Source organism: Peromyscus maniculatus, chromosome 20, assembly GCF_049852395.1.
Source record: "Peromyscus maniculatus bairdii isolate BWxNUB_F1_BW_parent chromosome 20, HU_Pman_BW_mat_3.1, whole genome shotgun sequence".
NCBI lineage: Eukaryota > Metazoa > Chordata > Mammalia > Rodentia > Cricetidae > Peromyscus > Peromyscus maniculatus.
The window spans coordinates 60,943,569-60,962,218 of record NC_134871.1 but is presented as its reverse complement, the minus strand read 5'-3'; the positions used below and the strand labels follow the sequence as shown (position 1 = coordinate 60,962,218).

Sequence of the window (18,650 nt, the reverse complement as noted above, 5' to 3'; positions counted from 1 at the left end):
ACTGACACCTGGACACATGGCCTCCATTTATACTGTCAGCACTTACCAAGTCATGGAGAGAGGGCTGCTGATGCATTGCTTGGGGCAGGATGGTCTAGGGAAAGTGTGTCTTCCGAGACTAACCTGGAATAACTGCCATCCTGTAAGGTTGGCCATTTGTCGGGAAAACATTTTGCAGGGTTAGGTCAGTGGAACGACCTCGGGTCTGTCTTTGGCTTCAGAGGCAATGCCTCATCACGTTTCCCATCAGCTGGGGCCCAGAGCCTGTGCACGTCCTGGTCTTGTTACTGTCGGTCTTTCTGCTTACAGGTGAGAGAACAGTGGCTGCCTTGTTTCCTCTCTTCGTTTGTAACTGATAAACCATCCAGACTGGAATGCTTTCTGATGTTGATCTAGAAAAAGCGTATGGTGTCGGTTAGGTTGTTGTGCTGGGGTTTAAACTCAGGCCTTGTAGGTTCTAGGCAGGTACTCTGCCACAGCTATACCTCAGCCCTGCATATGGTGTTTTAGGTGCTATTTCTTTTCCATACCATGTTTTCAACCAGTGTGGGTCAAGTGGGATATTTCTTTTCTATGGGACTGAAACATGAGACTATAAAACTTCTCATTTGAAGGTCTGTTTTATTTCTCAAATCAAGTTGAGTTCTGTCACATTATTCTTTTTTCCTCTTAAATTTTACATGTTGACAATCTTTTATATAAAATATATTTTATCATATTTATCCCCCATTCTTCTCTTACTCCTACCCCACTTCCTCTGGATACTTTCTTTCCCCTAATTCATTCCATTCACACATTTTAAAAAAATAATACGCTGAATTTAATTCAAGTTGCTGCTTGTGCATGGGGATTGAGTAATTTACTGAATTATTGGCAGCTTACTAGTGGCTACACCACTGAAGAGAAATGGGTCTTCTTCCTCCGGTAGCCATCTACATCAGTGGTTCCTCAGGAGAAGTGGGTCTTATGGTCCCCCTCTGCCTGGAATGGTGACCAGCAAGGACCACTGGGTCCTTGGCTTGCTTAGCTTATACGGCTAAACGTTTGCCTGTTTGGTGCCCCTGGAGGCCAGCAGAGGGCTATCAGATCTCCTGACACTGGAGTTCAGGCAGTTGTGTGGCTGCTGGGAACTGAACTCGGGTCCTCTGCAAGAACAGCAAGCGCTCTTGAATTGCTGAGCAGTCTCTCTAGTCCCTTAATTATATTTTTTCAGTTTAAAATTAAAAAGTAGTAGGTTATCATTTGGCTTTTCCTATCTCGCCCAACCAGTCCTTACCAAGCCTTTCCATTCCCAGCATCTTCCCACCTCTTCCTCTTCTCTGGCCCTAAGTCCATCCGTCACGTAAATCTTCCCACCTCCATTACTCTCCACTTTCTTGTGTTCTAATCTCTTCTTTCCCACTTACGGCCTTTTCCCCTCTCCCTATTCATGGGCTATTTCTAGCTTCCTGATCATGACAGACAGTCCAGATTAAATAGATGAATCTAAAATTTTGAAGCTGGGATTCACATAGGAGAGATAATGTACAGCGTCTGACTTTCTGGGCCGGAATATGTTAGTTACTTTTTGGTTGTGATAAATGCCCAGACAAAAGCAACTCCAGGAGAGAAGGGGGTTATTTTCGGGTTACAGTCCTAGAGGGATGGTGGGGAGGGCATGTCAGCAAGGCAGGAAACACATGGCAGCAGCATCAGGAAACTGGCTGATCACATTTTCATCTTCATACAGGAAGCAGAGAGAGCAGGAAGTGAAGACAAGCTGTGATCACTCAAATCCCTCCCCAATGGCTTACTTTCCCCAACAAGGCTTCCCCTCCGAAAGCTTCCCTAACTTTTGCCCAAAGCGCCACCAACTGGATATCAAATGTTCAAATATTTGAGCCTAGGAAGCGATCATTCAAACCACCACCCTGGGTTACCTCCTTTAGTACAATGTTTTCCATTTCTAGGCTTTGTCATGTAAATTCGTTTTTAACAGTTGAGCAGAATTCAGCATCCATTCGTTGGTTGATGAACGTCTAGGCTGATTCCATTCCAACCTGCTGTGAAAGAAAGCAGAATGAACCTGGGTGCACAAGTATCTCTCTTGCAGGCCATCCTCGTTAATTTACACTCCCACGAACAGTGGACCAGGCTCTCCTTTCCCCCAAATCCTCACCAGTGCTCCTTGTCATTCATTGTTTTGTCTGTTTTGATTAATTGGGTTTTTTTGAAGATGCTATTCTGTGGTTCAGTAGGATCTCAAAATAGGTTTTATTTGCATTTTCCTGATGGATAATGACGTTGAACAGTTTTTAAACTGTTTATCAGCCATTTTTATTTCTTCTTTTCAGAAATCTCTATCCAATTCTATAACCCATGTTTTGATTGGGTTGTTTTACTTTATTGAATAAGAGTAGACATCCTTTTTTTGTTTGTTTGTTTAGTGGAATTTTAGTGGAAATGCTTTGTGGTTTTTTTCCTCATTCAATATAATATATAGGTTTGTCATATATCGCCTTTATTGTGTTGAGATATGTTCCTTCTATTTGAATGTTTTCAGTACTTTTAGCATGAAGGGATGTTGCATTTTTGTAAAAGCTCTTTTCTATCAAGATTAACATGTGATTTCTGTCCTTGAGTCTTTATGTAATTTATAATGTTTGTTAATATACATATATTGAGCCATCCCTTCATCTCTGGAATAAAGTCAACATGGTGAATGATCTTTTTGATGTTCTCTTGAATTCAGTTTACAGTGTCATGTTATTATCATCAGGTTAAGAAAACAGCACTCGCAGCATTTTCTTTTATCATGGTAATGAATCTTATATTTGTTTTTTATGAGAAGATAAAATGAAAACTATATGGGATTCTAAATCCTGTTCTGTGTTCTCATGTCTAGCCTATTAATGCCTTTGAATTTGTTTTGATCTCTGTAAAGAAGTATGATAAAGTGTGATGACATTTATTCTGTTACAAACACTTCATTGAACAAACAACGGGAAAGAAAAAATTATACTGTGATTCACTGTGAAATGAATTCAGAAAACAGGGTGGGTTAGACTGAGCCAGAGGATAACTCAGTCTTGATGTCACCAGTGGTTTCGCTGACATTCTTCTGCTTTACCTAGAGAAAGATCATAGGTAGTCAAGAATATGATAAATGCTGGTCTCACAGTTGCCATCTCCTGACCCTGTTGGCATGCGGCAGTAGGCAGACACAGCTGGAGAAAGTCTTTGCTAGTCTTTGTACAGACCTCTAACCCTTAACCTTCAACTGCAGTGGCAGCAGCAACAGTGTTATAGTGCTTGGCCTGAGTCTGAGAGCCTTGGTTTTGAAAACTCAGCAACTCTCTGAAACTTCTGTGGAGACTAGAACCTATACATTTTCGTCTGGCTTCCCACAGCTTTTTCTTTGCTGGGTTTGCTCTTTACTTTTCTATATTTCCTGTCTTCCCTCTCTGAGCATAACTTGAACTATACAGTGATGGTTTTCCTTTAACCACCAGGTATGTGACCTCTTTTACCCATCAGCGGTCATTGCCAGAACCAGGTAAGGTGTCAGGAGCTAGACTGCCTCTCAGGCTGGTTCATCCCGGTGTGGGTCACCCAGGCTGGTTTGCCATAGCCAACTAGATGAGGTTGCCTAATACTAACCGGGCAGTATTAGGCCCATGGCAGTGCCAGGTTATAGAGGACCCTCATTTGATGTAGAACCCTGCACACTGCATCAAGTTGCTTATGAAAGCAGGAGACACTAGTATCCATTCCTGAGCCTGGAGTGACCCCCGCCCCTTTCACGGCTGTAGCTCTCACTGTTTTTGCTGCTGCTTCAGTATGCCCACTGGCCCACCCAGGAAGCTATATTTTATGGTTTCCATACAGGGAGGCACCACTGGAGAGCATCTAGATAACTTAAAGAGTGCTTGATCCAATCTCGGCCATTTGTGTGGCCAATCACAGCCTTGTCTCTAGCCCCAATCACAGGAGCCACCGCACTCAAGAAGGTGCTCCTCTCCACTTAAGGTGGACATGGTTTGTCCATGATAGGGATTGTTAAAAGCATGGGGCAAACTGCTTTAACCATGGAACCAGGGCCTGAGTGGGCTGCTGTCTTTTTCAGAGTTGGTTTAAGGAATCCATGATGTATTCAAGATGACTGGTGCTGGTTTGAATGCTGTCTCACCGTTTGACTGACAGTTCTTCTGCTCAAGGCAATTTGTGCCAGCAAGAGAGAACCCAATAGCTGCTAATTAGGGAGTCAAATTGCCCCATTTCCCGTGTCTGCTCACGTATAGGTAAATGAACAACAGAAGCTGAGAAGAATAAAAAATAAAAATAAAAATAAAAATAAAACTTCTAAAATTTATCTTGAGTCAGGTTCTTGCTGTGTAGTTTGGCTTGCCTGGAACTTCCTGTGTGGATTAGGCTTGCCTTGAATTTGCAGTGATTCTCCTGCCTCTGTCTTCCAAGTGCAGGTGTGACTAACTATGTCTGATCCACAGCATTTATCGATGCTAATAGCAGATTTTTTGACAATAGTCCACATCTCTCCAGTGCATGGGGAAGGGTGGATCTCAGTGGTATCGTATGCAGACGGCTCAGTGGAAGGCACAGACTCTGGATAGTGTCCTTTTAAAACCTGATCCTAGTCAGAAGAGGAGAAGCAATGCATAATGTCTTTCTTGTTATTTATATTCACTCTAAGACATCATTAATAGATGACCGTTTCTCTTCCTGAAGCCGTTGTGACTCCACTCTGGACAGTGTTCGTGTCCAAAGGCCTGACCGGGGTTCAGGTTTGTAATTTGAGCCGGCTGAGTGAGCCAGCCCTTCTGGTTTACTCTTGGTTTGCTTCTGGTTGTTTAAGCTGAAGAGGGAATTTTTTGAAAATGTGATTTTTTTTTTTCATTGGAAAATAGTTGCATGAAAAAAGTGGTATTGTGATTTCTTAGCTCCCCCAATCCAAGCCAACCCACAGTTTCAAAATGATTATCCAGTAGCATAAGTATTTGGACACCTAGCTTAATAGTTTGAAATGTATGTGAGAGCCAGATTTGAGATATTGCTTTTTGTATACCATCTGCAATTGGCTGCATTTAATTATATCATTAATGAGCATTTGATCAGATATCCTGTATTTTAAAAAATTTTTATATGCGTGGGTGTGTTTCCTACATGTGCATTTGTGCATTGTGTGCATGCCGGGTGCCTACACAGGCCAGAAGTCACCATATCCCCTGAAATGGAGTTACAGATGGTTGTGAGCTAGTGTGTGGGTGCTGAGAATTAAACCTGAATCCCTTGAAGAACAGTGGGGCTTTTAACTACTGAGACATCCCTAGGCTCTGAGATATCCAGTATTTTAAGCACAGCACTCACTATTACTAATATTATTGGAATAACTTTTATTACATCCCAGATCCATATTTATATCTGTACTACACACAACAAGGGACATATTTGCTTTGTGTATGAGGTACTGAAGACTAAATCTAGGCCTTAAACATGCTAGGCAAGCACTTCATCACTGAATTATTCCTATCCCCAAAATTGAATTTAAAAAAATTAATAAGCAGTTGGTCAAAATAGAGTCAGACCTCTGTGATTTTTTTATTCACTGTGTGTGTATATTATATATTTATATATATATAATAATCGCTGGTAAAACTCCTGGAAATAATGCAGAACACAGCTGAAGTCTCCAAGAAACTGATAAAGGCAGATTGGGAAATTAGAGTATCACTATAATTCAGTAAATTTCATATTTGTATAGGCTCAGTATCTCTTTACCAACATTTTAAGGAGCAGAAATGTTTGAAGTTTTTTTTTTTTTAAATTCTGGAATATTTACTTAAACATCAATATACCTTGGGGATGGAGATACAAAATGTATTCATTTTTAATAAATCTTTTATACTTAGGTTTATACAGTACTTCTAGTGAGCTTGTGTAATGTCTCACCTGTCATACTGTGTTACTGCTCCAAATGATTTGGAATTTGCATTTTTGAATTGAGGTCACTGAGGTTTTATGTAAGTAACTGGCTTTCTAATAATGTATCCCTTGTTTCTAGACTAATAATAATCTGATCAATGAGCCACGTCATGTTCTCTTTATGCCTTTCTGAGGTAATGAGCTCTCATTACTTCACTTATAGTAATCTTGGTGTTTGGGAGCCTCCATTCAAATATTTGTTTATGAACTACCCCATGAAAAAGGAGCCACGATGATAGCGGCTTTTTTTTTTATAAAGTGCATACAAATAGTTGTTTTAAAATAATCATGCATAAGAAAAGTAAAGGACATTAAAGAATTGAGGATCCACAGTGATGCTTTAATATGAAGCCCGGTGATTAAACCCAAAATGTGAAAAGTCATAGCAACTGAATAATGTGTGACTGTTGGCTTCTTAGGGGGGAAAAGGCTAAAACAGGAAATAATTAAGATACTTGACAACATAGGGTATTTGTTGGGTATATAAGAAAACTATTGAAAGAAACTGCTTCCTGTCGGAGCTACACAACCCCCTTTCCTTTTTAACCCGTCTTAATTAATTCATATATTCTTCATTTCCATGGTAGCAAGATAGCATCGGTAGATGTCTGTAGTTTAGTAGTTGCTAATGGATTAAAATAAAAAAGATCTTATTACAGAAATGTCAGCTGCTGTGTTGAAGAGCATACCCTATTTCTTCTCCTCTTCTCTTCTCTTCTCTTCTCTTCTCTTCTCTTCTCTTCTCTTCTCTTCTCTTCTCTTCTCTTCTCTTCTCTTCTCTTTTCTTCTCTTCTCGACTTCATTTTACAGCCTGTTGCTTGATGCACAGTAGGATTCACAGGGATTTTATGTACAGCTCATATTTAACCTTATTAGGAGAGAATTAATATTATTACTGATATCTGCAAAAGTGTTACGTATAAATATGGAATAAGTATAATGCAGCATTCTTTCATTAAGTCGTATTTAGTTTTTTCATGTAATATTTCTGTTGGTGGATATGGTAAAGCATTTATAGTTTTAGGTAATCTGAGCTTTTGCTCATTTTCCCTCACTATCCTTTCATCCTACTCTTCAAATGAGAGTAATTCATTATTTTTATAATTAATTTATTTCTATATCATTACTAAATATGTTACATTTTAGGCTAATCATTAATGAGAGACATAAATGTAAAATAGACTGTTTTCCAACTAAGTATCCATAAACATGGTGGTTTATGAGGTTATTGTTCACAAGGTCCAAGTTAATGTTGTTCATAAGTGTCCATTGAAAATGGGAGACGCGGTAACTTATTATTCTTGTGTTACCCAAGTTCTTCTAAGGTAAATGAAATAACTGGAGCTTTCACAAGGGAGAGTTAGACTTGTTTGTTTGGTTTGTTTTTGAGAAGGTCTCTCTCTAACTCTGGCTGACCTGGGACTCACTATGTAGCCTGGAACTCAGAACCTTTCTGGTTCTCCCCACCAAGTGCTGGATGAATTGTGTGTGCCACCAAGTCCAGTAAGGAAGAATTTTGATGTCTGTTTTCACTACTCCTTTTTAACCCAGCACTAGAGGTCTCAGAATAATTAATAAAGAGAAGGAAGTAAAGGACATCTTAGAAGGAAAGGGGGAAGTCAAATTATCTTTGTTTACCAGTTACTTTTCTGTTGCTGTGGTAAGCACCATGACCAAGACAAGTCATAGAAGAAGGTTTATTTGGGTTTAAAGTACTAGAAAGGGTTAAGAGTCCATGATGGTCAGGAAGCATGGCAGCAAGTAGCATGCATGAAGGCAGGAACCGGATCCTGAGGACTCCCATCCTCAGACACAGTGGGAAAGCTGAGAGAGCGAACCGGAAACAGCATAAGGCTTTTAATCTCCGAGTTCACCTCCAGTGACATACTTCCTTCAGGAAGGTTGCACCACTTGAACCTCCCCAAACATTTTCACCAACTGGGGCCAAGTGTAAAATATTGGACACTACTGGAGACATCTCATTCAAACCACAACATTTCGATTTTACACGAAGTAGTTCAAGTGCTGAAAAATATAGTCTCTATAAAAGTAGCTGTTAGAAGTGATAATTCAGTGGTTTCAGGATATAAAAATCACCATATAAAAGTCAGCACCATTTTTATACAGCCACGATGAACTTATTAAGGAAGCATCAAGAATGTAATCCCATTCCCATTAGCTACAAAGTCAAACAAACAAAACATTTAGAATTAGTTTAACCAGTGAAATGAGTTGTCTTTTCAGTAAAAAAAAAAAAAAAAAAAAAAAGTCACTAAATGATGAGAAATTGGAGAGTGCAGAAAGAGTGGGAAAGCAAGCTTCTCCAAAGTGTAAACAGCAAAAGCAGAGCGAGGTAAATGTGAGATGTTTGTGCACAGTAGAGCAGGACAGCTACAAACAAACCATTTACAAACTGTGTTCTTAGCTAACCATTGGTATCCAGCATTTACAGGGAACTAAACACGTCTTCACACTTAGCAGCAGAAAATTCTGAATAAGCAAGTTTAAAAGTACAAATGATTTATAGAGTTTTCAAAAGAAAACATACAACTGCCCACATATATTAAAAGATTTGAACACCACTAATCATCCATGGAATTTCAAATTGAAACCATTACAAGTTTTTACATCCTAGTTAGAAGAGATATCATCAAAATCACACACACACACACAAAAATATGATTCTATCAGGGAGGTAAAGAAACAAAAACTTGTATGAGGCTCATGTGAATTGTAAATTAAAATAAGCAGTTATAAAAATAGTATAGAGGTTTCCTTAAAAACTAAAATTAGAAATAGCCACATATGGTGGCATATGCCTAGAGAGGACTGCCATAAATTTGAGTCCATCCTGGTCTCTATGGGACCTTGTCCCAAAGCAACAAGCAAAATTAGTATTATAGGATTCAGTTGACCCACTGTGGGGTATATATCTGTATTAGTCAGGGTCCTGTAGGGAAACAGAACTTATAGAATAAATCTACATATATTTAAAGGGACATATTAGAGTAGCTTACAGGCTGTAGTCTGGTAGTCCAACCATGGTTGTCTTTTGAAAGAAAGTTGAAGAATCTGGTAGTTGTCTGGTCCACACAGCTGGATGTTTCAGCTGATCTTCAGTCTGTGCTGGAGTCCTGAAAAACTGGGTTCTAGTATCAGCGAAGAAATGCTTCAGCAACAGGCTTGATGAACTTGCTGTGGAGAAAGTGAGGACAAGGGGGAAAAAAGCAAAAACTTATTCCATTTTCTTTTACGTAGGCTGCCACCAGGTGTGGCTCAGATTTAGGGTGGGTCTTCTGAGCTCAGATGATTTAGATTTAGGGAAGGTCCTCACACTCAAGTGATCCATTCAAAAGAACTCTTCCCAGCTATTCCCAGTTGCTTGGGTTTTAATTGATTCTAGATACAGTCAAGTGAACAGCCGGGATTAGCCATCACAAGTCTTGTCAATGTTAACTTGACACTTAATAATATCTCCTTATGTCACAATTAATTTCTAAATAAAAACAATAATCAGGTCATAATTATGCCTAAGGTGATATAACTATCACATGTGCTATTGTAAACACATTATAATCTTAACCACATTATAATTATGCCTAATGTTATATGTCTCCCCCCTACAACTGCAAATACATTATATGTTTTAGAATAGGTGGCAATTTTCCCTGAGGGATATTCTTTTAGTGCCTCATAACTTAAATATGATAGCCACTGATATTATCTCAAATGACATTATATTACATGATAAAGATATAGATAGAGGAAAGAAAACACAAATATCTGATTAATGTTTGTGTATATCTGCACAAACACATTCCTAACAAAATATGACAGACAAACACAACAATTGTAATCTTTGTTTCTGCAACTGGTCATGCGACCTTAGCTGGTACTTACACTACTTTCCTCTACTACCCATCCTAAATTTTCTCCATTCTCAGGAAGCATTTTATCAAGTCTTTTTTTTTTCCTGGAAGAGTGACTCATACCTTCATCCTTGAAAGGTCTGTGCCCTTTGTCATCCTGCATGAATTGAGTTGTAGGTTCCCATTGATTTTAATCAAAGGGCACAGTAACAGCAAAAGACCCTCTTAAAAATCTACACTCGAGACAGAATCTTTCCTACTTCCATTGTGGAGAAGCAACCCAATTTTCCATTGATAGTCTGGACAAATCACGCTTCATAACACTCTTGGCTTAATGACATCAGAACCCCAAAGTGGCCAGGGGGAAGTCTGAGCCTCAAGTTCAGTGGAATGTTTGTTGTGTCTCTAGCCAGGAGTACTACTCCTTCATCTGGAACCCAAACTTGTAGGCCAGCAGAATTTAAGATTGAGAGAACAAGAAGCAAACATGTTTGTAGTGGGCCGCTAGGGGTGATAGTGAGTGGAACCATTTCTACTTCCACTCCATGACTCCTGACCCATGATGCTGGCTAAAGGGGAGACCATACCATATATTGTACACTTATTCCAAGCATTCAGTGCTTTCTGGAGAATGCTGTTCCAGCCCTCCAGGTGCTACTACCTAATTGGTACTGGAACTGTGTCTTCAAAAGGCAATTCTACTATTTTATCAGGCCAGCAGCTTCAGCATGGTGGGGAGCATGATAAGCCTTGCAGATTCCCTGAGTGTGAGTCCATGGTGGCACTCCTCTGACTATGAAATGAGTACCTTAGAAGCAATGCAGTAAGGAATATCATTATGGTGGATAAGACAAGTAAGTTCTCAGATGGTAGCTTTGCAGCTGCATTATGTGCAGGGAAGACAACCCATAACTATATTAGGTATCTATTCCAGTAAGGACAAAGCATTGCCCTTTCCAAAAACAAAGTGGTCCAATGTAGTCAACCTACCACCAGCTCACTGGCTGGTCACCCCAGAGAATGGTGCCATGTGGAGGTTCAGTGTCAGTTTCTCCTTCTACGAGATATGGCACACTATAACAACTATAGCCAGGTCAGCCTTGGGAATTGAAGTCCATGCTGTTAAGCCCATGCATAACATTTATCTCTGCCAACATGGACATTTTGTTCATGAGCCCATTAGGCAATGACAGAAATGGCCAGGGAAGGAGAGTGACTGTGCACAGAACAGATCATCCTATCTACTTGATTACTGAATTCTTCTTCTGCTTAAGTCACCTTTTGATGAATATTTACATGGGGCACAGTATCTTCACATCCTTCACCCATTCAAACAGATTTATTCCCATACATCTTCCATAAATATCTTCCTCAACAATTTTCCAATCCTGCTGCTTCCAAGTCCCCGAACATCCAACCAGTCCACGGGCTTGAGCCCAAGAATCACTAAACAACAGCACATCTGGCCGTTTCTCCTTCCAAGTAAAATGTACAAACGTGTACAACCTGCTCAATGCAATGATTTCTCTTCGCTGATGTCTTTCAGGGTTGTTCCAGAAAGGGGTTGTAATGCTGCAGCTGTTCACTTCTATGTCTGAATAATCTGCAGAACCATCAGTGAACCACTCCCCAATCGTCTCTTCCTCAGTCATCTGAACATAGGGAGCATCCTTGAGGTTCTCAGTGTGTGCTTGGGAGTGGATGGCATTGTAAGGAGAATAGGAAAAAAATCTGCATTTGAGTAACTTCTTCATGTAACTTGCTTGTGCCCTCCAGACTTTCTTGGGCTCAAGCACATATATACCACTTCCATTTGATAATGGATTGTTGCTGTTCACATCTAACTTTACGGTTTGGTGGGTCAGGTAATACCAAGCTCATGATGGGCAGCTCAAGTAATATCTTAACTTGGTACCCCTTTGCAAAATGTTCAGTTTCCACCAAGGCCCCATAGCATGCCAAGAGCTGTCGCTCAAAGGAACAGTTGCCTGCAGATGACAGTAGAGCCTTGCTCCTACATTCTGAAGGTCTTCTCTGTGGATCACCTGTGCTACTGATACCTATGTACCATCAGGTCTGTTGGATCATATGGCCCATGTGGTAGAACAGCCTTCATAGCAGCCTGGATCTGTTTGAAGACTCTTCTCCTGTTCCAGGCCCTACTCAAAGCTAGCAGCTTTCCACCTCACTTGGTATATGGACCAGAGTAACACACCCAAGTGAGGAATGTGCTGTCTCCAGAATCCCGTATAGGCTCAGTAATCATTGATTGTACTTCTTTCTTGGTGGTGGGAGGAGCCAGATGCAATAACTTACCCCTCACCTTAGGAGCAGTATTTCAACATACCCCACACCACCACTGGACTGTTAGAAATTACACTGAGGTAGAAGGCTGACTTCTGGTTGGAGTTATTGACCATCTGCCAATGTGCTAGTTCAAAGTAGTTGCTACTTCCCACTCACTTTCTCCAATCAGTTGCAAAATTTCTCAGTAAAATAGTGCAACCAAATACAAGAACACATTTAAAAGATCACCCACCATGATCAAGTAGTCTTCATCTCAGAGGTGCAGGGATGGCTCAATATACCTAAATAAGTTAATGTAACCCATCATAAACAGACTACAAGACAAAAAACACATGATCACCTCATTAGATACATAAAAGGCCTTTGTCATAATCCAGTACACCTTCATGATAAAAGTTCTGGAGAGATTAGGGATACAAGAGACATACTCACCTTAATAAATACTATTTACAGCAAACCCACAGCTAACATTGAACAAACTGAGAGAAACTCAAAGCATTTCCACTAAAATCAGGAATAAGACAAAGTTGTCTACTCTCTCTCCTTACATACTCAGTATGTTACTAGAAGTCTTAGCTAGAACAAGAAGACACCTGAGAGAGACCAAGGGAATACAAATAGGAAAAAGACAGCATCTTCAACAAATGGTGCTGGTCAGATTAGTTGGCTACATGTGAAAGGATGCAAATAGATCCATACTTAACAACCTGTACAGAACTCTAAATGGATCAAGGACCTCAACATAAGGATATGTATATTGAGTCTGGTAGAAGAGAAAGTGGAGAATAGTCTTGAACTCATTGGAACAGGAAAAGACTTTCTGAAGGAGATAATGATAGCAAAGGCACTAAGAACAGTTACAATAAATGGGACCTCATAAAACTGAAAAGCTTTTATATGACAAAAGACACCATCATTCAGACAAAGTGGCAGGCTGCAGAATGGATTGGGAAAAGATCTTTACCACCCATTTGATAGAGGGCTAATATCTACTATATATACAGAACTAAAAAGTAACCAAAAATTGGAATCAAGAAAACAAATAACCCAATTATAAATGGGATACAGATCTAAACAGAGTTCTCAAAAGAGGAAACTCAAATGGCTGAAAAGCACTTAAAAGTTCAACATCCTTAGTCATCAGGGAAATGCAAATCAAAACTGCTTTGAGATTTCATCTTACACCAGTCAGAATGGCCAAGATCAATAAAACAAAGGCCAGCTCATGCTGGTGAGGATGCGGAGTAGGGAGAACACTCATCCATTGCTGGTGGGGGTGCAAACTTGTACAGTCATGGAAGTTATTTCCTCAGGAAGTTGGGAATAGATCTACCACAAGATCTGGCTATGTCACTCTTGGTCATATGCCCAAAGGATGCTTCATCCTAGTACAGAGACACTTGCTCAACCATGTTCATTGCGGCTATAATTCATAATAGCCAGAAAATGGAAACAGCCTAAATTTCTGTAATCAGATGAATTGATAAAAAAAAAAATGTGGTACAACACAATGGAATATTACTCAACTGATAAAAAAGATGAAACCGGGTTGGGGATTTAGCTTAGTGGTAGAACGCTTGCCTAGCAAGCACAAGGCCCTGGGTTCGGTCCTCAGCTCCGAATTTAAAAAAAAAAAAATGAAACTGGCAAGGGTCCTGTACAGGCAGCAGAGCAGACTTCCAACCTGGAGGCTGTGGTACAGCCAGTGCAGCCACAGTTCTGCCTTGTTGTCTCCAGGTGAAGCTGTTGCTGCTGCTGCTTTTGCCGTAGGCAAAATTCGTCCTATGCACCTCAACAGTAAGGTGCTGAGTGACCTGGACCAGGTGTGGATGACCTGGGAGGGCTCTGACTGCTGCTGCAGAGGCACCATGCAACTGCTGAGCAAGGATGCATACAGCAGGGTGCAGAGTAGGTGAGCATGGGTGGGACTTGTACAGCTTGGTGACACTGAGTTCAGGGACCAACTGCAGCTGCTCTTGCACTGCTCCACCCCCATCACTCAACCTCTGTGCACAAGTGGAAGATGGAAAACTCAAGAAGCAGGCACCCTAGCTCTTCAAGCTGCCGTCTGTGGTGGATCTCCTGGAGGTGTCCCTGTACAGCATGGACTTGACGAAAGTACAAGCCTACATCCACAATGGGGTCACCCAGATGAACACACTGGAGGAGAGCATCAAGGCCACCCTGAGCTGGGAGAATGAGGTGGTCAAAGACAGAGTGTGTGCCACTTCAGCAAGCAGTTGAAGAGCTATGAGAACCAGTTGGCCGTCATCATGGACATCCAGAAGAAGCTGTCCAGCCTGGGTCTCCAGCTGCTGCAGAGGGATGCAGCTGTTGTCTCTACCACTTTCGCAGCCTCAAACAAGGCTCAGGACACAGCTGGGGGAAAGGCAAGGACCTAAACAAATATTGCAGCATACAGAGGAACTTCTCAGACAAACACCTTGCAAAGCCTCCTAAGGAGAAGCTGCTAAGAGGATGATCACCAAGGGCAGAATACCCTGGCCCTCAGTCAGGCCGTGGGTCCTGGCCTAGCAGCAGGCAGTAACCCAAGTCTTCACCTTGAGCTGGCAGGAGGCCAGACAGGAAGCATCTAAGGCCACGGCTAACCATACCCTCAAGGGCACTTCTGGGCTGGAGAATCTACCGTGAAAGATGAAGGCCAAGCTTCCTGAGCTTAACTGCCAAACATGATGAAGTCAGGCTGCAGACATCAGAAGGGGTTAGCATCCTCCCTGACATCTCCATCATCACCACCATCACAATCCCAACCCTATCACTATTACCAGCCAATGAGACAGGGTGCTGGAGAAGTTGAGAGTTCTACATCTGGATCCATAGTCAATAGGAAGAGAGAGAGCCACTGGGCCTGGCTTAGGGGTTGAAAAACCAAAACTCACCTCCAGTGACTCACTTCTTCTAACAAGACCACAGCTACTCCAACAAGGCCATACCTCCTAATCCCTCTCAAGTAATGCTACTCCCTACTGACCAAGCATTCAAATATATGATTTGGGCAGTGAGGTGGGGGAACTACTATTCAAACCACCACAACAACCAAGATTAGCTTTCAGAATACCTCCACCAAAGAGAGAAGAAATTAGTACATGAAAGGGTTGTTTCCAATGTTGTATTTTGTCACAATTCACAATAGTCCAGTGTTTTCAGTTAACCTGTACATTGCCATGTAGATGGATAAAGAAAATGTCGCTGGGTGGTGGTGGCGCATGCCTTTAATCCCAGTACTCGGGAGGCAGAGGCAGGTGGATCTCTGTGAGTTCGAGGCCAGCCTGGGCTACCAAGTGAGTTCCAGGAAAGGCGCAAAGCTACAGAGAAACCCTGTCTCGAAAAAACCAAAAAAAAAAAAAAAAAAGAAAAAAAAAAGAAAAAGAAAATGTCTATATACACAATGGAATATTAATCATAAAAAATCATGCTAACATGAATGGAACTGGAAGCTATTGTGTTAAATCATATTACAGTCACAGAAGGACAGATGTCACATGTTCTCATGTGCATGGTGGCTACAAATAGGAATTTCCTAAGAGGCCAATGTAGGTGCTTAATGGTCAGCAGGAGCTAGCAAGGAAGGGAGCGAGGGAGGGGCCTCGGAGTAAGGTGGGACAGCCAGTATTGAACCACATCAGGAATGCAGTTCCAGGAGACCTGACTTCAATTAGAACCACTTACTCTTAAATGTTAGAGAGGAGTTTACAGAGATGGAATTACCCGATGGACTCATGACATGTACTATCTGTGCATCGGATTATCATGTATCAATGTATACATTATTATGATTAATTATTCATTAGTTATGAAGGTAGGAAAAATGCTCTGTAAATTTAGTGCAGAATTAGCATGAGTTTTGCTCTCAAAGATTTTTAAGAAATATTGTTCGAACTCAAGATGAATTTCAATGTTTATATTAAATCTTTTAAGGTTTCCTCTTGATTTTTAACACATAGGTGCTCAGTATAAAAGGGAAAATTGTACTAGGCACTAATACTTAGCTATATTTTCCATTTAACAAATACTCCTAAGATATTTTATAGATTTGACTTTAAAATTTAATTGCAAATATTTTTTCTCTCCAAACTCCTCAATACAACAAATCAAATGAATTTTTCCTGTATTGCATCATCAGCAACAACCAATACTTTCTCCTTTATGTCTTCATGTTCATGAGCTGTGAATCTTTTGATTTTTACTTTTGAAAGTACAAAATCTAGCTTACAGGAATTTCAGTGTTTTTCTTAACTGTGCTATAGCAATTTCAGGATCAGGTTTGAGCACTACCACTGAATGGATGATGTCAGGTTTCGTTCATTACAAAGAGTAACCTCCCCAAATTAGTTATGTCCTAAAAATATGGCGAGGTTGTGTTTGTTTTATATTTAGATATTCAGTCTTAAGGTTTTTTTTTTTTAAAGTGTGTGTGTGTGTGTGTGTGTGTGTGTGTGTGTGTGTGTGTGTGTGTGTATGAATCTTCTTGTGGCATTCTAATTTTCTACAATTATTGAAGTTCTTAATCAGTTAATCAGCCTTGTTGAGGGTGAAGGTACTGTTATTCACTGGAATTTTTATTTACAATTCTCTTCTTATACCGTAAGAACTTAGAGGATAGAACTCAGGTCAGGCTCAGTGACCACTTCTTTTTCCTGATGAGCCATCTAATAGCTTACCTTAAAAGCTTACCTTATTGCCCCCCCCCTTAAAAATCCACTACTTCTAGATATTTCTATTTGTCAAATGGTCCGTTTTTCCCAGTCCCCATCTGTTGACAAAGAATATTTTTGTTGTCACACAAACACACAAAGCTAAGGTAACTAACTCATTGAGACAATTTCTTACTGCAAAAACAGCGCAACTTGATCTAACATAGGCTAGCAAGCACACACACAGGGGAAGGAAATGTTAGATTTATTCTAATGCCCTTGGTGACTGTATTTTCCTCATTGGCTGGGGTCTCATCTTTCAAGATTGGCTAGTTTTAAAAGAATAGGCACAAGGAATATGAAGGGAAGTGGAAGGGTTGACCATTCCAGGCCATCAATTCTGGGAGAGAAGCAGAGCCTTAGAATAAATGTAAGTTTTACCAGGTGGGGGAGATTAAAATATTTGCATACGAGCTTTACAAGATGGGGGAGACTAAATGTTTGAAATGCTATGTGCAAACATTTATAAGGTGGGGAAGATTTAAGCACTATTGGGCTCTTGGTGGGCAAACCACTTTTGAGAGACATAAACCTTTCTTACACATCTAAGATGCCTCTGAGTTTTAACATCTTTGTAATACTGAATTCATGAACATAGTATACTATAACTATTTAGATATACTTTAATAGTCTAACTTTTAAAAACATTTGATGTGTGTACTTAGGCTCCTAATGTAATCAGTTAATTGAGCAAAAGCCAACAGACCCTACCTGCTGGGCTCAGCCCCGTCTTGATATGCTGGTTACAAATGAATGATGGTCAAAGAAGAAGAGATTTCTTCAAAGTGGCCACACTTGGAAAAGGAACAAAATACCCCCAAGTCCATTGTTTGGGTACTGACATATGCTTAAGCTTAAATGGAAGAATTAGGGGAGGAGGCAAGTGGTATGCTTAGCAAAGTGTGGTCTTCTTGGACATTATTTCAGTTCTTGTTCTGAGGTGGTCCAAAGAAGCCCTTACTCCTGTCATCCATGGCTTGAGGGCCTCAGTCTACAGAGAACTCCGTCCTTGAGGTTTATTCTTCCTGGAATTCAAGGTGACTCCTTAGCAAAGGTTAGAGGCAGTGATTTATCACTGTGTCTCCAGCTGGAGTACATGAGACAATCAGATACAAAGTCATGGTAGAGATGCCAAGCTTTCGTTTATCTTGTGGGTCCAAGTGAAAGGTTAATGTTTTTAGAAAAGGCACCTTATGAGTACCTTATGATTCACCTGTTTCGTGAATAGCATAGTATATTTTAGAATTCTATTTTAGAGTTGCTGCCAGTATTTAGACTTGTAATAATATAATAGAACTGTGTATTAGGTTTTTTTGATGGCTCTTATATTTCCAGGTTGTCTGAACTTGACCTCAAGTAATCAATTCCGTTTCCTCAGCCTCCTGAGTAGTGTGATTACAGGCACACTTTACCATGCAAGCCTTTTATCTTTTCTTCTTTTTAAAATGAAGCGACACCACTAAACTCTTAATTCCAATATCATTTCTAGGTATGGCTTGTCTAGTGCTTGCATTCCCAGTACTGGGGAGGAAGACTCTTGAGTTCAGGGCCATGAAAAATACAAGGCCGTCCTGGTCCACATGATCAGAGCCTGTTTCAAAAACAAACACAACATTTAAACAAGACAAAATCAAGGCATGATGTCACATACATGTGATCCTAGCACTTGGAAGTCTGAGGCTGGAGAGCTGCTGAGAGTTAGAGGCTATGCTGTACCCTGCCGGGAGGTCTTACCATCTCACAATCAAGTAAATAAAGCCAAGCAAACCAAATAATGTCA

At 40.5% G+C, this 18,650-nt stretch overlaps 1 protein-coding gene and 1 pseudogene across 1 annotated transcript in view; both read left to right on the top strand.

Annotated features, from left to right (window-relative positions):
• The window catches only part of Slc2a13 (solute carrier family 2 member 13), a 310,634-nt gene that overhangs the window by 32,185 nt on the left and 259,799 nt on the right, over positions 1-18,650 (top strand). The window lies entirely within an intron of this gene.
• LOC143269833 (olfactomedin-like protein 2A pseudogene) lies at positions 11,731-14,973 on the top strand (annotated as a pseudogene).